At 38.8% G+C, this 23,856-nt stretch overlaps 1 protein-coding gene, 2 long non-coding RNA genes and 1 pseudogene across 6 annotated transcripts in view; 2 read left to right on the plus strand and 2 right to left on the minus strand.

Annotated features, from left to right (window-relative positions):
• The window catches only part of LOC138306379 (uncharacterized), a 481,793-nt gene that overhangs the window by 275,754 nt on the left and 182,183 nt on the right, over positions 1-23,856 (plus strand). The window lies entirely within an intron of this gene.
• The window catches only part of LOC138306396 (MYCBP-associated protein-like), a 453,378-nt pseudogene that overhangs the window by 257,135 nt on the left and 172,387 nt on the right, over positions 1-23,856 (plus strand).
• LOC138306397 (uncharacterized) lies at positions 12,427-18,698 on the minus strand. Of its 4 annotated transcripts, XR_011205845.1 has the most exons (10): positions 18,469-18,698; positions 18,037-18,150; positions 17,176-17,260; positions 16,745-16,858; positions 15,926-16,010; positions 15,494-15,607; positions 14,681-14,765; positions 14,249-14,362; positions 13,436-13,520; positions 12,427-13,117 (listed from the first exon to the last, which is right to left on the minus strand). It is a non-coding gene; the product is annotated as an uncharacterized lncRNA (long non-coding RNA). The 4 variants fall into 4 exon arrangements; XR_011205846.1 differs by having other exon boundaries at positions 16,653-16,858; positions 18,037-18,698; XR_011205847.1 differs by lacking the exons at positions 18,037-18,150; positions 18,469-18,698 and adding an exon at positions 17,945-18,009 and having other exon boundaries at positions 12,428-13,117.
• LOC138306398 (uncharacterized) lies at positions 19,313-22,450 on the minus strand. The gene is made up of 6 exons (XR_011205848.1): positions 22,221-22,450; positions 21,789-21,902; positions 20,976-21,060; positions 20,544-20,657; positions 19,730-19,814; positions 19,313-19,411 (listed from the first exon to the last, which is right to left on the minus strand). It is a non-coding gene; the product is annotated as an uncharacterized lncRNA (long non-coding RNA).

Below are 23,856 nucleotides of genomic sequence, written 5' to 3' on the forward strand. Positions count from 1 at the left end.
TAAAATTAATTATATATGGTGTCACTTTGTCAGGATCATGTCAGGATCATTTTCAATTTCTTTCAACAAATTTTATTTCAAACAAGAGGCCCAAGGGCCTTTAAATATAGGAACTTAATTATACATAGTGTCATGGTTGTCATCTTCGATTTGGGATCAACCAGAGATGTAACAATACTTTGTCTGGACCATGTCAGGATCATTTCATGCAAGTTTCAGCCAAATCCCTTCGGTAGAACTTGAGAATAAGTTCAAAATGTGTTTTCAAGATGGCGGCTGTGACGGCCATCTTGGATTTCGGATTGACCCGAAAAATAACAACACTTTGTCTGGACCATGTCAGGATCATTTCATGCAAGTTTCAGCGAAATTGCACCGGTAGAACTTGAGAAGAAGTTCAAAATGTGTTTTCAAGATGGAGACTGTGGCGGCCATCTTGGATTTCAGATCGACCCGAAAAATAACAACACTTTGTCGGGACCATGTCAGGATCATTTCATGCAAGTTTCAGCCAAATCGCACTGGTAGAACTTGAGAAGAAGTTCAAAATGTGTTTTCAAGATGGCGGCTGTGGCGGCCATCTTGGATTTCGGATCGACCCGAAAAATAACAAGACTTTGTCGGGACCATGTCAGGATCATTTCATGCAAGTTTCAGCGAAATCGCACTGGTAGAACTTGAGAAAGTTCAAAATGTGTTTTCAAGATGGCGCCTGTGGCGGCCATCTTGGATTTCGGATCGACCCGAATAATAACAACACTTTGTCGGGACCATGTCAGGATCATTTCATGCAAGTTTCAGCCAAATCGCACCGGTAGAACTTGAGAAGAAGTTTAAAATGTGTTTTCAAGATGGCGGCTGTGGCGGCCATCTTGGATTTCGGATCGACCCGAAAAATAACAACACTTTGTCGGGACCATGTCAGGATCATTTCATGCAAGTTTCAGCCAAATCGCACCGGTAGAACTTGAGAAGAAGTTCAAAATGTGTTTTCAAGATGGCGCCTGTGGCGGCCATCTTGGATTTCGGATCGACCCGAAAAATAACAACACTTTGTCGGGACCATGTCAGGATCATTTCATGCAAGTTTCAGCCAAATCGCACCGGTAGAACTTGAGAAGAAGTTTAAAATGTGTTTTCAAGATGGCGGCTGTGGCGGCCATCTTGGATTTCGGATCGACCCGAAAAATAACAACACTTTGTCGGGACCATGTCAGGATCATTTCATGCAAGTTTCAGCCAAATCGCACCGGTAGAACTTGAGAAGAAGTTCAAAATGTGTTTTCAAGATGGCGCCTGTGGCGGCCATCTTGGATTTCGGATCGACCCGAAAAATAACAACACTTTGTCGGGACCATGTCAGGATCATTTCATGCAAGTTTCAGCCAAATCGCACCGGTAGAACTTGAGAAGAAGTTTAAAATGTGTTTTCAAGATGGCGGCTGTGGCGGCCATCTTGGATTTCGGATCGACCCGAAAAATAACAACACTTTGTCGGGACCATCTCAGGATCATTTCAGGTAAGTTTCAGCTCAATCCCACTGGTCAAACTTGAGAAGAAGTTCAAAATGTGAAAAGTTAACGCACGGCGGACGGCGCACGGCGGACGGCGCACGACGACGGACGAAACATGATGACTATAGGTCATCCTGACCCTTCGGGTCAGATGACCTAAAAAATAATCTTAAAAGCATTCTTTTAAGATATTTTTTATCAATATCATTTGACACGAAATAATTAAAAATGACACAACTGGTGAGTTTTTCTCATGTTGCAGATCTTAATTTATGTGTGAACCTAAATTTAACAATTCATTTTCTTTATCAAAAGCTGTTGTGTTATGACCAATAAAATAACAAGAGGCCCAAAGGGCCTTAACGGTCATCTGACTACCTTGGCAATAGTAAAATTAATTTCATATGGTGTCACTTTGTCAGGACCATGTCAGGATCATTTTCCATTTCCTTCAACAAATTTTATTTCAAACAAGAGGCCCAAGGGCCTTAACATGTAGGAAATTAATTAGATATAGTGTCATAGTAGCCTTCTTCAATTTGGGATCAACCAGAGATGTAACAATACTTTGTCGATCCATGTCAGGATCATCTCAGGCAAGTTTCAGCCAAATCACATAGGCAGAACTTGAGAAGAAGTTCAAAATGTGTTTTCAAGATGGCGGCTGTGGCGGCCATCTTGGATTTCGGATCGACCCGAAAAATAACAACACTTTGTCGGGACCATGTCAGGATCATTTCATGCAAGTTTCAGCCAAATCGAACCAGTAAAACTTGAGAAGAAGTTCAAAATGTGTTTTCAATATGGCAGATGTGCCGGTCATCTTGGATTTCGGATTGACCCGAAAAATAACAACACTTTGTCGGGACCATGTCAGGATCATTTCATGCAAGTTTCAGCCAAATCGCACGAGTTGAACTTGAGAATAATTTCAAAAAGTGTTTTCAAGATGGCGGCTGTGGCGGCCATCTTGGATTTCGGATCGACCCGAAAAATAACAACACTTTGTCGGGACCATGTCAGGATCATTTCATGCAAGTTTCAGCCAAATCACATAGGCAGAACTTGAGAAGAAGTTCAAAATGTGTTTTCAAGATGGCGGCTGTGGCGGCCATCTTGGATTTCGGATCGACCCGAAAAATAACAACACTTTGTCGGGACCATGTCAGGATCATTTCATGCAAGTTTCAGCCAAATCGAACCAGTAAAACTTGAGAAGAAGTTCAAAATGTGTTTTCAATATGGCAGATGTGCCGGTCATCTTGGATTTCGGATCGACCCGAAAAATAACAACACTTTGTCGGGACCATGTCAGGATCATTTCATGCAAGTTTCAGCCAAATCGCACGAGTTGAACTTGAGAATAATTTCAAAATGTGTTTTCAAGATGGCGGCTGTGGCGGCCATCTTGGATTTCGGATCGACCCGAAAAATAACAACACTTTGTCGGGACCATGTCAGGATCATTTCATGCAAGTTTCAGCCAAATCGCACCGGTAGAACTTGAGAAGAAGTTCAAAATGTGTTTTCAAGATGGCGGCTGTGGCGGCCATCTTGGATTTCGGATCGACCCGAAAAATAACAACACTTTGTCGGGACCATGTCAGGATCATTTCATGCAAGTTTCAGCCAAATCGCACCAGTAGAACTTGAGAAAGTTCAAAATGTGTTTTCAAGATGGCGCCTGTGGCGGCCATCTTGGATTTCGGATCGACCCGAATAATAACAACACTTTGTCGGGACCATGTCAGGATCATTTCATGCAAGTTTCAGCCAAATCGCACCGGTAGAACTTGAGAAGAAGTTTAAAATGTGTTTTCAAGATGGCGGCTGTGGCGGCCATCTTGGATTTCGGATCGACCCGAAAAATAACAACACTTTGTCGGGACCATGTAAGGATCATTTCATGCAAGTTTCAGCCAAATCGCACCGGTAGAACTTGAGAAGAAGTTCAAAATGTGTTTTCAAGATGGCGCCTGTGGCGGCCATCTTGGATTTCGGATCGACCCGAAAAATAACAACACTTTGTCGGGACCATGTCAGGATCATTTCATGCAAGTTTCAGCCAAATCGCACCGGTAGAACTTGAGAAGAAGTTTAAAATGTGTTTTCAAGATGGCGGCTGTGGCGGCCATCTTGGATTTCGGATCGACCCGAAAAATAACAACACTTTGTCGGGACCATGTCAGGATCATTTCATGCAAGTTTCAGCCAAATCGCACCGGTAGAACTTGAGAAGAAGTTCAAAATGTGTTTTCAAGATGGCGCCTGTGGCGGCCATCTTGGATTTCGGATCGACCCGAAAAATAACAACACTTTGTCGGGATCATGTCAGGATCATTTCATGCAAGTTTCAGCCAAATCGCACCGGTAGAACTTGAGAAGAAGTTCAAAATGTGTTTTCAAGATGGCGGCTGTGGCGGCCATCTTGGATTTCGGATCGACCCGAAAAATAACAACACTTTGTCGGGACCATCTCAGGATCATTTCAGGTAAGTTTCAGCTCAATCCCACTGGTCAAACTTGAGAAGAAGTTCAAAATGTGAAAAGTTAACGCACGGCGGACGGCGCACGGCGGACGGCGCACGGCGCACGGCGGACGGCGCACGACGACGGACGAAACATGATGACTATAGGTCATCCTGACCCTTCGGGTCAGATGACCTAAAAATATACACATTGCACACTAATGATTGTGTCACAAATTTACAGATACCTCAACAAGCATTTAATTCATTCAGACAAGCAAGAAGTTTCATTCACTTTGACAGACGGCTATTAAACGTTTTAATGATAATCATCTTTATCTTTATACACAACTCTACAGAACTGTAAGAACTTGTCTATGATTTCTTGTTTTATAAACTTTACAGAACTGTAAGAACTTGTCCATGATTTCTTGTTTTATAAACTTTACAGAACTGTAAGAACTTGTCCATGATTTCTTGTTTTATAAACTTTACAGAACTGTAAGAACTTGTCCATGATTTCTTGTTTTATAAACACAAAGTAAATAACAGAAGGACAGGTATAACCAATGGGATAGCACTCTCACTAATACTTATATATAGTAAATAAACATCAACCAACAGTAGCACACAGGAAGCAGAATATCACAGTTAAGGACTTATTTCTTATGTTTACCCGAGAACAACAGAATAGGTATTTTTGTATTAATTTTGTATACACTTTGTTCTGCAACAATTCCACACTTAGGGTTATTTAAACATGCATATTAACTCAATTAAAAACCGCACCTTATTAATTGAGATCACAAGTGGACAGTTATACATGATCACCGTTGGAGACCCTACCAGGCCTACATCTATGATAGGCTCTAAATACTAGTACTACAAACTGACACGCCTTCAAGTTTTTGAGAGAGAAAAACTGACGCTTAAAGATGCTCCACAGCTGACAAATGGTATTTTTTCACTATCAAAAACAGGAGCAGACATTTTAGTATTTTTTATTCAGTTAAGTTACTAACTTTAAACCATTACCACCATTGAAATGTTTGAGCTTTTAATTTTATTTTAAGTTAAAAATATAAAAAATAATTAATTGCATCCCGAAAAAATTGCGTGGCACTATATCCTACATGTATATGGAATGAAGTACTGATTGCCCATGCACCAAAGGTAAAATAGTTATTTTATATTATTTTTTGTGTTAATTAGACCTATATATAGATGATTTAACACCAATTATTGTTCAAATGATGAATATCATTTATGCTCTGTCGGCGGTGGAGCATAATTTAAGTCAAAACTTAAGTCACCTCATTATCTAAGTATATATCAAAATTCCAGACTTAGTCTGCTTTTTAATAGTTATCTTGTGACATTGTGGCATGGGCCTACATTTTGTATATTGACCATGATAGTAGTTTCTCTATACAATGTTATGGTTCTTCTTTTCTGATACATTCAAGAACGAATATACTAGTTTATAGAAAGATTACCGATATATTCAAGGACCAATGTACTAGTTTATAGAAAGATTACCGATATATTCAAGAACGAATATACTAGTTTATAGAAAGATTACCGATATATTCAAGAACGAATATACTAGTTTATAGAAAGATTACCGATATATTCAAGGACCAATGTACTAGTTTATAGAAAGATTACCGATATATTCAAGGACCAATGTACTAGTTTATAGAAAGATTACCGATATATTCAAGGACCAATGTACTAGTTTATAGAAAGATTACCGATATATTCAAGAACGAATATACTAGTTTATAGAAAGATTACCGATATATTCAAGGACCAATATACTAGTTTATAGAAAGATTACCGATATATTCAAGGACCAATGTACTAGTTTATAGAAAGATTACCGATATATTCAAGGACCAATGTACTAGTTTATAGAAAGATTACCGATATATTCAAGGACCAATGTACTAGTTTATAGAAAGATTACCGATATATTCAAGGACCAATGTACTAGTTTATAGAAAGATTACCGATATATTCAAGGACCAATGTACTAGTTTATAGAAAGATTACCGATATATTCAAGGACCAATGTACTAGTTTATAGAAAGAAGACGCATCTGACATACCATACATAAATGCCAGTTTATTTATGGACCTCCACAAGGACCACGACAATTGATAGCCAAAAATCTATACTCACTTACACATACTTGTTACCCAAAATCTATGGTCCAAGATACTGAATGATAAAATAGGACACACTAGTCCTAAATCCATGGTCGTCACCATACCCTGTTTGTATGTACACAAAGATATATCAGTACCAAGATCCTAGATTATAGCTATAGGACGGTCCTAAATTAATATTTGTCACTGTTCCCTACTTATATGTCTAAGTATATATGCATATTTACTGAGATCTATAAGGATGAAGGTACAGAACGGTTTAGATTATATATACAGGACGCACCATTTCTGAATCCATAGTCGTCCCAATGTTAACACAGTCACTGTGGTTTTACAGTACAAATTTACAGAGAGTGACGAGGATGATGGTATAAATTGAGGAAAGTCTGTCTCAGTACACAGTTACAGTGGGGCAGGGGTAACATACAGGAAAGTCTGTCTCAGTACACAGTTACAGTGGGGCAGGGGTAACATACAGGAAAGTCTGTCTCAGTACACAGTTACAGTGGGGCAGGGGTAACATACAGGAAAGTCTGTCTCAGTACAGTTACAGTGGGGCAGGGGTAACATACAGGAAAGTCTGTCTCAGTACACAGTTACAGTGGGGCAGGGGTAACATACAGGAAAGTCTGTCTCAGTTCACAGTTACAGTGGGGCAGGGGTAACATACAGGAAAGTCTGTCTCAGTACACAGTTACAGTGGGGCAGGGGTAACATACAGGAAAGTCTGTCTCAGTACAGTTACAGTGGGGCAGGGGTAACATACAGGAAAGTCTGTCTCAGTACACAGTTACAGTGGGGCAGGGGTAACATACAGGAAAGTCTGTCTCAGTACACAGTTACAGTGGGGCAGGGGTAACATACAGGAAAGTCTGTCTCAGTACAGTTACAGTGGGGCAGGGGTAACATACAGGAAAGTCTGTCTCAGTACACAGTTACAGTGGGGCAGGGGTAACATACAGGAAAGTCTGTCTCAGTTCACAGTTACAGTGGGGCAGGGGTAACATACAGGGAACTCTGGTATCAGATATGTTAATTAGTGTCATGGCCGAGTGGTTTATTCCTCCATGGGTATAACATCCAGTGTCACACTAAATCCACAGTACCAGTGACAGTGGACTAAAAATACAGTTTATATATGTCCATCAATAACGTTAGCAGGTACTCTACAGTCAGGTTATATTCATCAATAATTCATCACACTCTACAGAGAGCAACCAACTAAATGATTTTACATAGACCACAGTGTTAAACTTTGTTAAAGTTTTGTACTGTATTATTAAAACAAAGAAATATTAGTTAGGTATTGTGTTCTATAATTAAAGTCTAGGTTCTCATATAACACTAGATAGAAAAACAAGAGGCCCATGGGCCTTAACGGTCATCTGACTATTAGTACAATACAACATAATCGTTTAAAGATTTTAGCCTATTTGACCACTGTGACCTTGATTGAAGGTCAAAGTAATTCATTTGAACAAACTTGGTAGTCCTTCATCCCAGCATGCTACATGCCCAATATCATTACCCTGGGCCTTCTGGTTCTTAAGAAGAATTCATTTAAAGATTTTAGCCTATTTGACCCCTGTGACCTTGAATGAAGATCAAGGTCATTCATTTGGACAAACTTGGTAGCCCTTCATCCCAGCATGCCACAGGCCTAATATCAGGTCTCTAGGCCTCATAGTTATTCACAAGAATTTGTTTAAATGATTTTAGCCTATTTGACCCCTGTGACCTTGAATGAAGGTCAAGGTCATTTATTTGAACTAACTTGGTAGCCCTTCATCCCAGCATCCTACAGGCCAAATATCAGTACCCTGGGCCTTCTGGTTCTTGAGAAGAAGTCGTTTAAAGATTTTAGCCTTTTTGACCCCCGTGACATTGAATGAAGGTTAAGGTCTTTCATTTGAACAAACTTGGTAGCCCTTCATCCAAGCATGTCACAGTCCCAATATCAGTACCCTGGGCCTTCTGGTTCTTGAGAAGAAGTCGTTTAAAGATTTTAGCCTATTTGACCCTCGTGACCTTGAATGAAGGTCAAGGTCATTTATTTGAACAAACTTGGTAGCCCTACATCCCAGCATCCTACAGGGCAAATATCAGTACCCTGGGCCTTCTGGTTCTTGAGAAGAAGTTGTTTAAAGATTTTAGCCTTTTTGACCCTCTTGACCTTGAATGAGGGTCAAGGTCATTTATTTGAACAAACTTGGTAGCCTTTCATCCCAACATGCCACAGGCCTAATATCAGGTCTCTAGGCCTCTTAGTTATTCACAAGCAGTTGTTTAAAGGATTTTAGCCTATTTGACCCCTGTGACCTTGAATGAAGGTCAAGGTCATTTATTCGAACAAACTTGGTAGCCCTTCATCCAAGCATGTCACAGTCCCAATATCAGTACCCTGGGCCTTCTGGTTCTTGAGAAGAAGTCGTTTAAAGATTTTAGCCTATTTGACCCTCGTGACCTTGAATGAAGGTCAAGGTCATTTATTTGAACAAACTTGGTAGCCCTTCATCCCAGCATCCTACAGGGCAAATATCAGTACCCTGGGCCTTCTGGTTCTTGAGAAGAAGTTGTTTAAAGATTTTAGCCTTTTTGACCCTCGTGACCTTGAATGAAGGTCAAGGTCATTTATTTGAACAAACTTGGTAGCCCTTCATCCCAGCATGCCACAGGCCTAATATCAGGTCTCTAGGCCTCTTAGTTATTCACAAGCAGTTGTTTAAAGGATTTTAGCCTATTTGACCCCTGTGACCTTGAATGAAGGTCAAGGTCATTTATTCGAACAAACTTGGTAGCCCTTCATCCAAGCATGTCACAGTCCCAATATCAGTACCCTGGGCCTTCTGGTTCTTGAGAAGAAGTTGTTTAAAGATTTTAGCCTTTTTGACCCTCGTGACCTTGAATGAAGGTCAAGGTCATTTATTTGAACAAACTTGGTAGCCCTTCATCCCAGCATCCTACAGGGCAAATATCAGTACCCTGGGCCTTCTGGTTCTTGAGAAGAAGTTGTTTAAAGATTTTAGCCTATTTGACCCTCGTGACCTTGAATGAAGGTCAAGGTCATTTATTTGAACAAACTTGGTAGCCCTTCATCCCAGCATGCCACAGGCCTAATATCAGGTCTCTAGGCCTCTTAGTTATTCACAAGAAGTTATTTAAAGGATTTTAGCCTATTTGACCAGTGTGACCTTGAATGAAGGTCAAGGTCATTTATTTGAACAAACTTGGTAGCCCTTCATCCCAGCATCCTACAGGCCAAATATCAGTACCCTGGGCCTTCTGGTTCTTGAGAAGAAGTCGTTTAAAGATTTTAGCCTTTTTGACCCCCGTGACCTTGAATGAAGGTTAAGGTCATTTATTTGAACAAACTTGGTAGCCCTTCATCCAAGCATGTCACAGTCCCAATATCAGTACCCTGGGCCTTCTGGTTCTTGAGAAGAAGTCGTTTAAAGATTTTAGCCTATTTGACCCTCGTGACCTTGAATGAAGGTCAAGGTCATTTATTTGAACAGACTTGGTAGCCCTTCATCCCAGCATCCTACAGGGCAAATATCAGTACCCTGGGCCTTCTGGTTCTTGAGAAGAAGTTGTTTAAAGATTTTAGCCTTTTTGACCCTCGTGACCTTGAATGAAGGTCAAGGTCATTTATTTGAACAAATTTGGTAGCCCTTCATCCCAGCATCCTACAGGGCAAATATCAGTACCCTGGGTCTTCTGGTTCTTGAGAAGAAGTTGTTTAAAGATTTTAGCCTATTTGACCCTCGTGACCTTGAATGAAGGTCAAGGTCATTTATTTGAACAAACTTGGTAGCCCTTCATCCCAGCATGCCACAGGCCTAATATCAGGTCTCTAGGCCTCTTAGTTATTCACAAGAAGTTATTTAAAGGATTTTAGCCTATTTGACCAGTGTGACCTTGAATGAAGGTCAAGGTCATTTATTTGAACAAACTTGGTAGCCCTTCATCCCAGCATCCTACAGGGCAAATATCAGTACCCTGGGCCTTCTGGTTCTTGAGAAGAAGTTGTTTAAAGATTTTAGCCTTTTTGACCCCTGTGACCTTGATTGAAGGTCAAGGTCATTCATTTGAACAAACTTGGTAGCCCTTCATCCAAGCATGTCACAGGCCCAATATCAGTACCCTGGGCCTTCTGGTTCTTGAGAAGAAGTTGTTTAAAGATTTTAGCCTATTTGACCCTCGAGACCTTGAATGAAGGTCAAGGTCATTTATTTGAACAAACTTAGTAGATCCCAGCATGCCACAGGCCTAATATCAGGTCTCTAGGCCTCTTAGTTATTCACAAGAAGTTATTTAAATGATTTTAGCCTATTTGACCCCTGTGACCTTGAATGAAGGTCAAGGTCATTTATTTGAACAAACTTGGTAGCCCTTCATCCCAGCATCCTACAGGGCAAATATCAGTACCCTGGGCCTTCTGGTTCTTGAGAAGAAGTTGTTTAAAGATTTTAGCCTATTTGACCCTCGTGACCTTGAATGAAGGTCAAGGTCATTTATTTGAACAAACTTGGTAGCCCTTCATCCCAGCATGCCACAGGCCTAATATCAGGTCTCTAGGCCTCTTAGTTATTCACAAGAAGTTGTTTAAAGGATTTTAGCCTATTTGACCCTCGTGACCTTGAATGAAGGTCAAGGTCATTTATTCGAACAAACTTGGTAGCCCTTCATCCCAGCATCCTACAGGGCAAATATCAGTACCCTGGGCCTTCTGGTTCTTGAGAAGAAGTTATTTAAAAATTTTAGCCTTTTTGACCCCTGTGACCTTGAATGAAGGTCAAGGTCATTCATTTGAACAAACTTGGTAGCCCTCCATCCCAGCAACCTACACGCCAAATATGAGTACCCTGGGCCTTCTGGTTCTTGAGAAGAAGTCGTTTGAATAAAAAGTTTACGCACGGCGCACGGCGCACGACGACGGACGGTGCATGATGACAATAGGTCATCCTGACCCTTCGGGTCAGATGACCTAAAAAGTTTGGGTCCTTCTGCTCAAACTCCAACCAGGGTAGCTTTATTGAAATCAGGCGCAATTTGCACTAAAATATCCGGAAATTCTAATGTTTTTACCTATTCATTATCAAAATTGATATTTTGAACCTAAATCTCAATATGAATTTCCAAATTGATATTATGGTTATCTAGGAATAATTACCTGTCAGAAAACATTTTTACTTTTGAAATTCATAATTAGCCAGCCAATCAGCGGCCGGGTTAAAATTCTATCCTGGGCTCAATCTTGTATACACAGGGGCCATTTCGAAGGTCTTTTTTTATTTAGTTGGTTGATCCCTATAGCAGAAATTAAAATTCTAATACTCACCTATGATGTAAAGTGTATTTCGGCTGTATGTCAAATCTGTAATATGAACTTAATCGGTCAAGTGGTTTGTCCAGGACAGGGCTTCACCTTCGGACAGTCACCCGCGGAGTAATTCTGAAAACATGAAATGTTGAACTTACACACTGTGTTGATTAATTGCAAATTATGTATTAAATATTGAAATAGTATTAATGTTGTTTAAGTTAATTATTAGTTACATCATTAAACTTTCTGAATATAATGAAAAAATAGGAAAAGTCCAAGCATTTCACAGGCCCAATATCAGTACCCTGGGCCTTCTGGTTCTTGAGAAGAAGTTGTTTAAAGATTTTAGCCTATTTGACCCTCGAGACCTTGAATGAAGGTCAAGGTCATTTATTTGAACAAACTTAGTAGCCCTTCATCCCAGCATGCCACAGGCCTAATATCAGGTCTCTAGGCCTCTTAGTTATTCACAAGAAGTTATTTAAATGATTTTAGCATATTTGACCCCTGTGACCTTGAATGAAGGTCAAAGTCATTTATTTGAACAAACTTGGTAGCCCGTCATCCCAGCATCCTACAGGGCAAATATCAGTACCCTGGGCCTTCTGGTTCTTGAGAAGAATTTGTTTAAAGATTTTAGCCTATTTGACCCTCGTGACCTTGAATGAAGGTCAAGGTCATTTATTTGAACAAACTTGGTAGCCCTTCATCCCAGCATGCCACAGGCCTAATATCAGGTCTCTAGGCCTCTTAGTTATTCACAAGAAGTTGTTTAAAGGATTTTAGCCTATTTGACCCTCGTGACCTTGAATGAAGGTCAAGGTCATTTACTCGAACAAACTTGGTAGCCCTTCATCCCAGCATCCTACAGGGCAAATATCAGTACCCTGGGCTTTCTGGTTCTTGAGAAGAAGTTATTTAAAAATTTTAGCCTTTTTGACCCATGTGACCTTGAATGAAGGTCAAGGTCATTCATTTGAACAAACTTGGTAGCCCTCCATCCCAGCAACCTACACGCCAAATATGAGTACCCTTGGCCTTCTGGTTCTTGAGAAGAAGTCGTTTGAATAAAAAGTTTACGCACGGCGCACGGCGGACGGCGCACGGCGCACGACGACGGACGGTGCATGATGACAATAGGTCATCCTGACCCTTCGGGTCAGATGACCTAAAAAGTTTGGGTCCTTCTGCTCAAACTCCAACCAGGGTAGCTTTATTGAAATCAGGCGCATTTTGCACTAAAATATCCGGAAATTCTAATGTTTTTACCTATTCATTATCAAAATTGATATTTTGAACCTAAATCTCAATATGAATTTCCAAATTGATATTATGGTTATCTAGGAATAATTACCTGTCAGAAAACATTTTTACTTTTGAAATTCATAATTAGCCAGCCAATCAGCGGCCGGGTTAAAATTCTATCCTGGGCTCAATCTTGTATACACAGGGGCCATTTCGAAGGTCTTTTTTTATTTAGTTGGTTGATCCCTATAGCAGAAATTAAAAATCTAATACTCACCTATGATGTAAAGTGTATTTCGGCTGTATGTCAAATCTGTAATATTAACTTAATCGGTCAAGTGGTTTGTCCAGGACAGGGCTTCACCTTCGGACAGTCACCCGCGGAGTAATTCTGAAAACATGAAATGTTGAACTTACACACTGTGTTGATTAATTGCAAATTATGTATTAAATATTGAAATAGTATTAATGTTGTTTAAGTTAATTATTAGTTACATGATTAAACTTTCTGAATATAATGAAAAAATAGGAAAAGTCCCCAGCCAAGGGGAGATAATCCATTACATAATCAGGTACCCCTATAATATAGAAAATGTCAAGATTTTGGAAGAAAACCAGATATACCAAACCTTTTACATATTCAAATTTACCAGGAACATGGTTCCAGAGCCTTTCTGTTTAAAATAAACAAATTAAACAAAGATCAAACCTGTAATGAGCACAAAAGATGCATGTCTTTGTCCATGACTGGAATCTGTGCAACCAACACATATTTCCGGAAATCTTGAATGACCCTGAAACACCATTAATATGTTTCATTAAAGGAAAAAAATATTCACAAAATGGTATTTTACATCATTATAACATAAAATGCATACTTTTAATAAACTAATTAGCCCTAATATTACAATTAATCAGTACAATTAGTTAAATTAGCTTACCTGAGATGACTCCCCCCGCCACCCACCACCACCACACCCCCCCCCCCCTCCCACCAATGATACCTGGCAGGTCTAAATACCACACCCCAAACTAGACATTATGTAATACAATGTAATTGTCTCCCCTTAATGTTACCAATTTCAAATGTATAAGCTGTAACTTATGTTTTATACCTTTATGGCTCTCGGCACTCCAATATGGCAGAGATGACTGACCCCCCAATTTCTTGATTTGACCGCTAATTCCTGGTTCACCTAAACTGGAACATGCATACAGTTCTGTGAACTAAATTCTGACAACTGAGGAGACCATGCACCGCGCACCCATGTCATCGTACCCATCTGATGTTAAACGCACATGTCACACGTTTACAGCCGTGCTAATTACCTGAATCTACGTTATATGTACCATTAACATACTGGCCAATTCTAAATAAACTGCATGCATAGTCACAGTGACACATATTATTCTAAAACTTGGCGACTTACCTTTGTATCCATGGACTCACTCGGCTCCAGTGACTGACTCTTATACTTCCGGTTGCGTTCGCTATAGCAGAAATTAAAATTCTAATACTCACCTATGATGTAAAGTGTATTTCGGCTGTGTGTCAAATCTGTAATATGAATTTAATCGGTCAAGTGGTTTGTCCAGGACAGGGCTTCACCTTCGGACAGTCACCCGCGGAGTAATTCTGAAAACATGAAATGTTGAACTTACACACTGTGTTGATTAATTGCAAATTATGTATTAAATATTGAAATAGTATTAATGTTGTTTAAGTTAATTATTAGTTACATCATTAAACTTTCTGAATATAATGAAAAAATAGGAAAAGTCCCCAGCCAAGGGGAGATAATCCATTACATAATCAGGTACCCCTATAATATAGAAAATGTCAAGATTTTGGAAGAAAACCAGATATACCAAACCTTTTACATATTCAAATTTACCAGGAACATGGTTCCAGAGCCTTTCTGTTTAAAATAAACAAATTAAACAAAGATCAAACCTGTAATGAGCACAAAAGATGCATGTCTTTGTCCATGACTGGAATCTGTGCAACCAACACATATTTCCGGAAATCTTGAATGACCCTGAAACACCATTAATATGTTTCATTAAAGGAAAAAAATATTCACAAAATGGTATTTTACATCATTATAACATAAAATGCATACTTTTAATAAACTAATTAGCCCTAATATTACAATTAATCAGTACAATTAGTTAAATTAGCTTACCTGAGATGACTCCCCCCGCCACCCACCACCACCACACCCCCCCCCCCCCTCCCACCAATGATACCTGGCAGGTCTAAATACCACACCCCAAACTAGACATTATGTAATACAATGTAATTGTCTCCCCTTAATGTTACCAATTTCAAATGTATAAGCTGTAACTTATGTTTTATACCTTTATGGCTCTCGGCACTCCAATATGGCAGAGATGACTGACCCCCCAATTTCTTGATTTGACCGCTAATTCCTGGTTCACCTAAACTGGAACATGCATACAGTTCTGTGAACTAAATTCTGACAACTGAGGGACCATGCACCGCGCACCCATGTCATCGTACCCATCTGATGTTAAACGCACATGTCACACGTTTACAGCCGTGCTAATTACCTGAATCTACGTTATATGTACCATTAACATACTGGCCAATTCTAAATAAACTGCATGCATAGTCACAGTGACACATATTATTCTAAAACTTGGCGACTTACCTTTGTATCCATGGACTCACTCGGCTCCAGTGACTGACTCTTATACTTCCGGTTGCGTTCGCTATAGCAGAAATTAAAATTCTAATACTCACCTATGATGTAAAGTGTATTTCGGCTGTGTGTCAAATCTGTAATATGAATTTAATCGGTCAAGTGGTTTGTCCAGGACAGGGCTTCACCTTCGGACAGTCACCCGCGGAGTAATTCTGAAAACATGAAATGTTGAACTTACACACTGTGTTGATTAATTGCAAATTATGTATTAAATATTGAAATAGTATTAATGTTGTTTAAGTTAATTATTGGTTACATCATTAAACTTTCTGAATATAATGAAAAAATAGGAAAAGTCCCCAGCCAAGGGGAGATAATCCATTACATAATCAGGTACCCCTATAATATAGAAAATGTCAAGATTTTGGAAGAAAACCAGATATACCAAACCTTTTACACATTCAAATTTACCAGGAACATGGTTCCAGAGCCTTTCTGTTTAAAATAAACAAATTAAACAAAGATCAAACCTGTAATGAGCACAAAAGATGCATGTCTTTGTCCATGACTGGAATCTGTGCAACCAACACATATTTCCGGAAATCTTGAATGACCCTGAAACACCATTAATATGTTTCATTAAAGGAAAAAAATATTCACAAAATGGTATTTTACATCATTATAACATAAAATGCATACTTTTAATAAACTAATTAGCCCTAATATTACAATTAATCAGTACAATTAGTTAAATTAGCTTACCTGAGATGAGGACCCCCCCTGAGATGACTCCCCCCCCCCCCCCCCCCCCCCCCCTCCCACCAATGATACCTGGCAGGTCTAAATACCACACCCCAAACTAGACATTATGTAATACAATGTAATTGTCTCCCCTTAATGTTACCAATTTCAAATGTATAAGCTGTAACTTATGTTTTATACCTTTATGGCTCTCGGCACTCCAATATGGCAGAGATGACTGACCCCCCAATTTCTTGATTTGACCGCTAATTCCTGGTTCACCTAAACTGGAACATGCATACAGTTCTGTGAACTAAATTCTGACAACTGAGGAGACCATGCACCGCGCACACATGTCATCGTACCCATCTGATGTTAAACGCACATGTCACACGTTTACAGCCGTGCTAATTACCTGAATCTACGTTATATGTACCATTAACTTACTGGCCAATTCTAAATAAACTGCATGCATAGTCACAGTGACACATATTATTCTAAAACTTGGCGACTTACCTTTGTATCCATGGACTCACTCGGCTCCAGTGACTGACTCTTATACTTCCGGTTGCGTTCGCTATAGCAGAAATTAAAATTCTAATACTCACCTATGATGTAAAGTGTATTTCGGCTGTATGTCAAATCTGTAATATGAATTTAATCGGTCAAGTGGTTTGTCCAGGACAGGGCTTCACCTTCGGACAGTCACCCGCGGAGTAATTCTGAAAACATGAAATGTTGAACTTACACACTGTGTTGATTAATTGCAAATTATGTATTAAATATTGAAATAGTATTAATGTTGTTTAAGTTAATTATTAGTTACATGATTAAACTTTCTGAATATAATGAAAAATAGGAAAAGTCCCCAGCCAAGGGGAGATAATCCATTACATAATCAGGTACCCCTATAATATAGAAAATGTCAAGATTTTGGAAGAAAACCAGATATACCAAACCTTTTACATATTCAAATTTACCAGGAACATGGTTCCAGAGCCTTTCTGTTTAAAATAAACAAATTAAACAAAGATCAAACCTGTAATGAGCACAAAAGATGCATGTCTTTGTCCATGACTGGAATCTGTGCAACCAACACATATTTCCGGAAATCTTGAATGACCCTGAAACACCATTAATATGTTTCATTAAAGGAAAAAAATATTCACAAAATGGTATTTTACATCATTATAACATAAAATGCATACTTTTAATAAACTAATTAGCCCTAATATTACAATTAATCAGTACAATTAGTTAAATTAGCTTACCTGAGATGACTCCCCCCGCCACCCCCCACCACCACACCCCCCCCCCCCCTCCCACCAATGATACCTGGCAGGTCTAAATACCACACCCCAAACTAGACATTATGTAATACAATGTAATTGTCTCCCCTTAATGTTACCAATTTCAAATGTATAAGCTGTAACTTATGTTTTATACCTTTATGGCTCCCGGCACTCCAATATGGCAGAGATGACTGACCCCCCAATTTCTTGATTTGGCCGCTAATTCCTGGTTCACCTAAACTGGAACATGCATACAGTTCTGTGAACTAAATTCTGACAACTGAGGAGACCATGCACCGCGCACCCATGTCATCGTACCCATCTGATGTTAAACGCACATGTCACACGTTTACAGCCGTGCTAATTACCTGAATCTACGTTATATGTACCATTAACATACTGGCCAATTCTAAATAAACTGCATGCATAGTCACAGTGACACATATTATTCTAAAACTTGGCGAACTGCATGCATAGTCACAGTGACACATATTATTCTAAAACTTGGCGACTTACCTTTGTATCCATGGACTCACTCGGCTCCAGTGACTGACTCTTATACTTCCGGTTGCGTTCGCTATAGCAGAAATTAAAATTCTAATACTCACCTATGATGTAAAGTGTATTTCGGCTGTGTGTCAAATCTGTAATATGAACTTAATCGGTCAAGTGGTTTGTCCAGGACAGGGCTTCACCTTCGGACAGTCACCCGCGGAGTAATTCTGAAAACATGAAATGTTGAACTTACACACTGTGTTGATTAATTGCAAATTATGTATTAAATATTGAAATAGTATTAATGTTGTTTAAGTTAATTATTGGTTACATCATTAAACTTTCTGAATATAATGAAAAAATAGGAAAAGTCCCCAGCCAAGGGGAGATAATCCATTACATAATCAGGTACCCCTATAATATAGAAAATGTCAAGATTTTGGAAGAAAACCAGATATACCAAACCTTTTACATATTCAAATTTACCAGGAACATGGTTCCAGAGCCTTTCTGTTTAAAATAAACAAATTAAACAAAGATCAAACCTGTAATGAGCACAAAAGATGCATGTCTTTGTCCATGACTGGAATCTGTGCAACCAACACATATTTCCGGAAATCTTGAATGACCCTGAAACACCATTAATATGTTTCATTAAAGGAAAAAATATTCACAAAATGGTATTTTTCATCATTATAACATAAAATGCATACTTTTAATAAACTAATTAGCCCTAATATTACAATTAATCAGTACAATTAGTTAAATTAGCTTACCTGAGATGACCCCCCCCCCCCCCACCCCCACCACACCCCCCCCCCCCCCCCTCCCACCAATGATACCTGGCAGGTCTAAATACCACACCCCAAACTAGACATTATGTAATACAATGTAATTGTCTCCCCTTAATGTTACCAATTTCAAATGTATAAGCTGTAACTTATGTTTTATACCTTTATGGCTCTCGGCACTCCAATATGGCAGAGATGACTGACCCCCCAATTTCTTGATTTGACCGCTAATTCCTGGTTCACCTAAACTGGAACATGCATACAGTTCTGTGAACTAAATTCTGACAACTGAGGAGACCATGCACCGCGCACCCATGTCATCGTACCCATCTGATGTTAAACGCACATGTCACGTGTTTACAGCCGTGCTAATTACCTGAATCTACGTTATATGTACCATTAACATACTGGCCAATTCTAAATAAACTGCATGCATAGTCACAGTGACACATATTATTCTAAAACTTGGCGACTTACCTTTGTATCCATGGACTCACTCGGCTCCAGTGACTGACTCTTATACTTCCGGTTGCGTTCGCTATAGCAGAAATTAAAATTCTAATACTCACCTATGATGTAAAGTGTGATGTTAAAGTGTTATTTCGGCTGTGTGTCAAATCTGTAATATGAATTTAATCGGTCAAGTGGTTTGTCCAGGACAGGGCTTCACCTTCGGACAGTCACCCGCGGAGTAATTCTGAAAACATGAAATGTTGAACTTACACACTGTGTTGATTAATTGCAAATTATGTATTAAATATTGAAATAGTATTAATGTTGTTTAAGTTAATTATTGGTTACATCATTAAACTTTCTGAATATAATGAAAAAATAGGAAAAGTCCCCAGCCAAGGGGAGATAATCCATTACATAATCAGGTACCCCTATAATATAGAAAATGTCAAGATTTTGGAAGAAAACCAGATATACCAAACCTTTTACATATTCAAATTTACCAGGAACATGGTTCCAGAGCCTTTCTGTTTAAAATAAACAAATTAAACAAAGATCAAACCTGTAATGAGCACAAAAGATGCATGTCTTTGTCCATGACTGGAATCTGTGCAACCAACACATATTTCCGGAAATCTTGAATGACCCTGAAACACCATTAATATGTTTCATTAAAGGAAAAAAATATTCACAAAATGGTATTTTACATCATTATAACATAAAATGCATACTTTTAATAAACTAATTAGCCCTAATATTACAATTAATCAGTACAATTAGTTAAATTAGCTTACCTGAGATGACTCCCCCCGCCACCCACCACCACCACACCCCCCCCCCCCCTCCCACCAATGATACCTGGCAGGTCTAAATACCACACCCCAAACTAGACATTATGTAATACAATGTAATTGTCTCCCCTTAATGTTACCAATTTCAAATGTATAAGCTGTAACTTATGTTTTATACCTTTATGGCTCTCGGCACTCCAATATGGCAGAGATGACTGACCCCCCAATTTCTTGATTTGACCGCTAATTCCTGGTTCACCTAAACTGGAACATGCATACAGTTCTGTGAACTAAATTCTGACAACTGAGGAGACCATGCACCGCGCACCCATGTCATCGTACCCATCTGATGTTAAACGCACATGTCACACGTTTACAGCCGTGCTAATTACCTGAATCTACGTTATATGTACCATTAACATACTGGCCAATTCTAAATAAACTGCATGCATAGTCACAGTGACACATATTATTCTAAAACTTGGCGACTTACCTTTGTATCCATGGACTCACTCGGCTCCAGTGACTGACTCTTATACTTCCGGTTGCGTTCGCTATAGCAGAAATTAAAATTCTAATACTCACCTATGATGTAAAGTGTATTTCGGCTGTGTGTCAAATCTGTAATATGAATTTAATCGGTCAAGTGGTTTGTCCAGGACAGGGCTTCACCTTCGGACAGTCACCCGCGGAGTAATTCTGAAAACATGAAATGTTGAACTTACACACTGTGTTGATTAATTGCAAATTATGTATTAAATATTGAAATAGTATTAATGTTGTTTAAGTTAATTATTAGTTACATGATTAAACTTTCTGAATATAATGAAAAAATAGGAAAAGTCCCCAGCCAAGGGGAGATAATCCATTACATAATCAGGTACCCCTATAATATAGAAAATGTCAAGATTTTGGAAGAAAACCAGATATACCAAACCTTTTACATATTCAAATTTACCAGGAACATGGTTCCAGAGCCTTTCTGTTTAAAATAAACAAATTAAACAAAGATCAAACCTGTAATGAGCACAAAAGATGCATGTCTTTGTCCATGACTGGAATCTGTGCAACCAACACATATTTCCGGAAATCTTGAATGACCCTGAAACACCATTAATATGTTTCATTAAAGGAAAAAAATATTCACAAAATGGTATTTTACATCATTATAACATAAAATGCATACTTTTAATAAACTAATTAGCCCTAATATTACAATTAATCAGTACAATTAGTTAAATTAGCTTACCTGAGATGACTCCCCCCGCCACCCACCACCACCACACCCCCCCCCCCCTCCCACCAATGATACCTGGCAGGTCTAAATACCACACCCCAAACTAGACATTATGTAATACAATGTAATTGTCTCCCCTTAATGTTACCAATTTCAAATGTATAAGCTGTAACTTATGTTTTATACCTTTATGGCTCTCGGCACTCCAATATGGCAGAGATGACTGACCCCCCAATTTCTTGATTTGACCGCTAATTCCTGGTTCACCTAAACTGGAACATGCATACAGTTCTGTGAACTAAATTCTGACAACTGAGGAGACCATGCACCGCGCACCCATGTCATCGTACCCATCTGATGTTAAACGCACATGTCACGTGTTTACAGCCGTGCTAATTACCTGAATCTACGTTATATGTACCATTAACTTACTGGCCAATTCTAAATAAACTGCATGCATAGTCACAGTGACAAGTATTATTCTAAAACTTGGCGACTTACCTTTGTATCTATGGACTCACTCGGCTCCAGTGACTGACTCTTATACTTCCGGTTGCGTTCGCTATAGCAGAAATTAAAATTCTAATACTCACCTATGATGTAAAGTGTATTTCGGCTGTGTGTCAAATCTGTAATATGAATTTAATCGGTCAAGTGGTTTGTCCAGGACAGGGCTTCACCTTCGGACAGTCACCCGCGGAGTAATTCTGAAAACATGAAATGTTGAACTTACACACTGTGTTGATTAATTGCAAATTATGTATTAAATATTGAAATAGTATTAATGTTGTTTAAGTTAATTATTGGTTACATCATTAAACTTTCTGAATATAATGAAAAAATAGGAAAAGTCCCCAGCCAAGGGGAGATAATCCATTACATAATCAGGTACCCCTATAATATAGAAAATGTCAAGATTTTGGAAGAAAACCAGATATACCAAACCTTTTACATATTCAAATTTACCAGGAACATGGTTCCAGAGCCTTTCTGTTTAAAATAAACAAATTAAACAAAGATCAAACCTGTAATGAGCACAAAAGATGCATGTCTTTGTCCATGACTGGAATCTGTGCAACCAACACATATTTCCGGAAATCTTGAATGACCCTGAAACACCATTAATATGTTTCATTAAAGGAAAAAAATATTCACAAAATGGTATTTTACATCATTATAACATAAAATGCATACTTTTAATAAACTAATTAGCCCTAATATTACAATTAATCAGTACAATTAGTTAAATTAGCTTACCTGAGATGACTCCCCCCGCCACCCACCACCACCACACCCCCCCCCTCCCACCAATGATACCTGGCAGGTCTAAATACCACACCCCAAACTAGACATTATGTAATACAATGTAATTGTCTCCCCTTAATGTTACCAATTTCAAATGTATAAGCTGTAACTTATGTTTTATACCTTTATGGCTCTCGGCACTCCAATATGGCAGAGATGACTGACCCCCCAATTTCTTGATTTGACCGCTAATTCCTGGTTCACCTAAACTGGAACATGCATACAGTTCTGTGAACTAAATTCTGACAACTGAGGAGACCATGCACCGCGCACCCATGTCATCGTACCCATCTGATGTTAAACGCACATGTCACACGTTTACAGCCGTGCTAATTACCTGAATCTACGTTACCGTATTTTCCGGACAATAAGTCGCACCTGTGTACAAGCCGCAGAGGCCTTTTTTACGATTTTTTCAGGTTTTGTACACACATAAGACGCACCGTTACATAAGCCGCAACCAAAAGTTAGGCCCATGCACCCACGCAACCCTCTGTGTATACGATTGATCTCTAATGAAGCACGGTAATGCTTATCGATCGATTAGAATCACGAAAACTGTCTGTAAACTTGTTCTGTAAATGTATAACAAATAAAACTCACAATGATGTAAATATCTTTAGCAAAATTGATTTGGTCATGTTTCTGTTCGTTGTTTACTCTGCCATTACGTAAGACTTCTTGTGTGTAAACAAACATGGCGGCCGTACGAATTCACGCTTACTCTCTCTCATATTTCAACATGCCGGTTAAAATACTTTCCTCAATATGCATACGATTTTCTTTTATATCTATTTTGATATACTTCGCGTATTAATTATATTGATGTGTATAGGATTACTTTATTATCAAGACTATCATTAACCTAAAATTGACTTCGTTTAGAGTGTTCTCTCTCAACTTGCCATCCCATGATGCAATTTACCGAAGCCTTATTTTTGTAAACTTCCGGATATGATTTCGTGGTGTTTGCCGCTGCAGAGATCGATTAAATGATGTTTTATACGACTGTTTGGTGCTTTTTAACATCGCTATAATGTTCTATATTACATGTAATTCACACTATAAACTTGACTGCCGATTATTTCATTGAAGTCACAGCGACAGGATTCTGAGAAATACACATGTTGACCGTGTGTAACACGTGTGCAAGTTATATTTAGCAGTCATTCAGAAGATTGTTTTTTCCCTGTCTGCGGACATTTCTTTCACTCAAATAATACTAAATAATATATTTAACTTATTGTTTGATATTTGATGGTTTTTGACGTTTTAGTTATTATTTTCTTGGTAACGATCCTGCAGCAAATCGATAGCGAAATCAGTCCGCCATTGTGTTGTGACTGTAAACAACCA

This window comes from Argopecten irradians, chromosome 13 (genome assembly GCF_041381155.1).
Source record: "Argopecten irradians isolate NY chromosome 13, Ai_NY, whole genome shotgun sequence".
NCBI classification, from domain to species: Eukaryota; Metazoa; Mollusca; class Bivalvia; order Pectinida; family Pectinidae; genus Argopecten; species Argopecten irradians.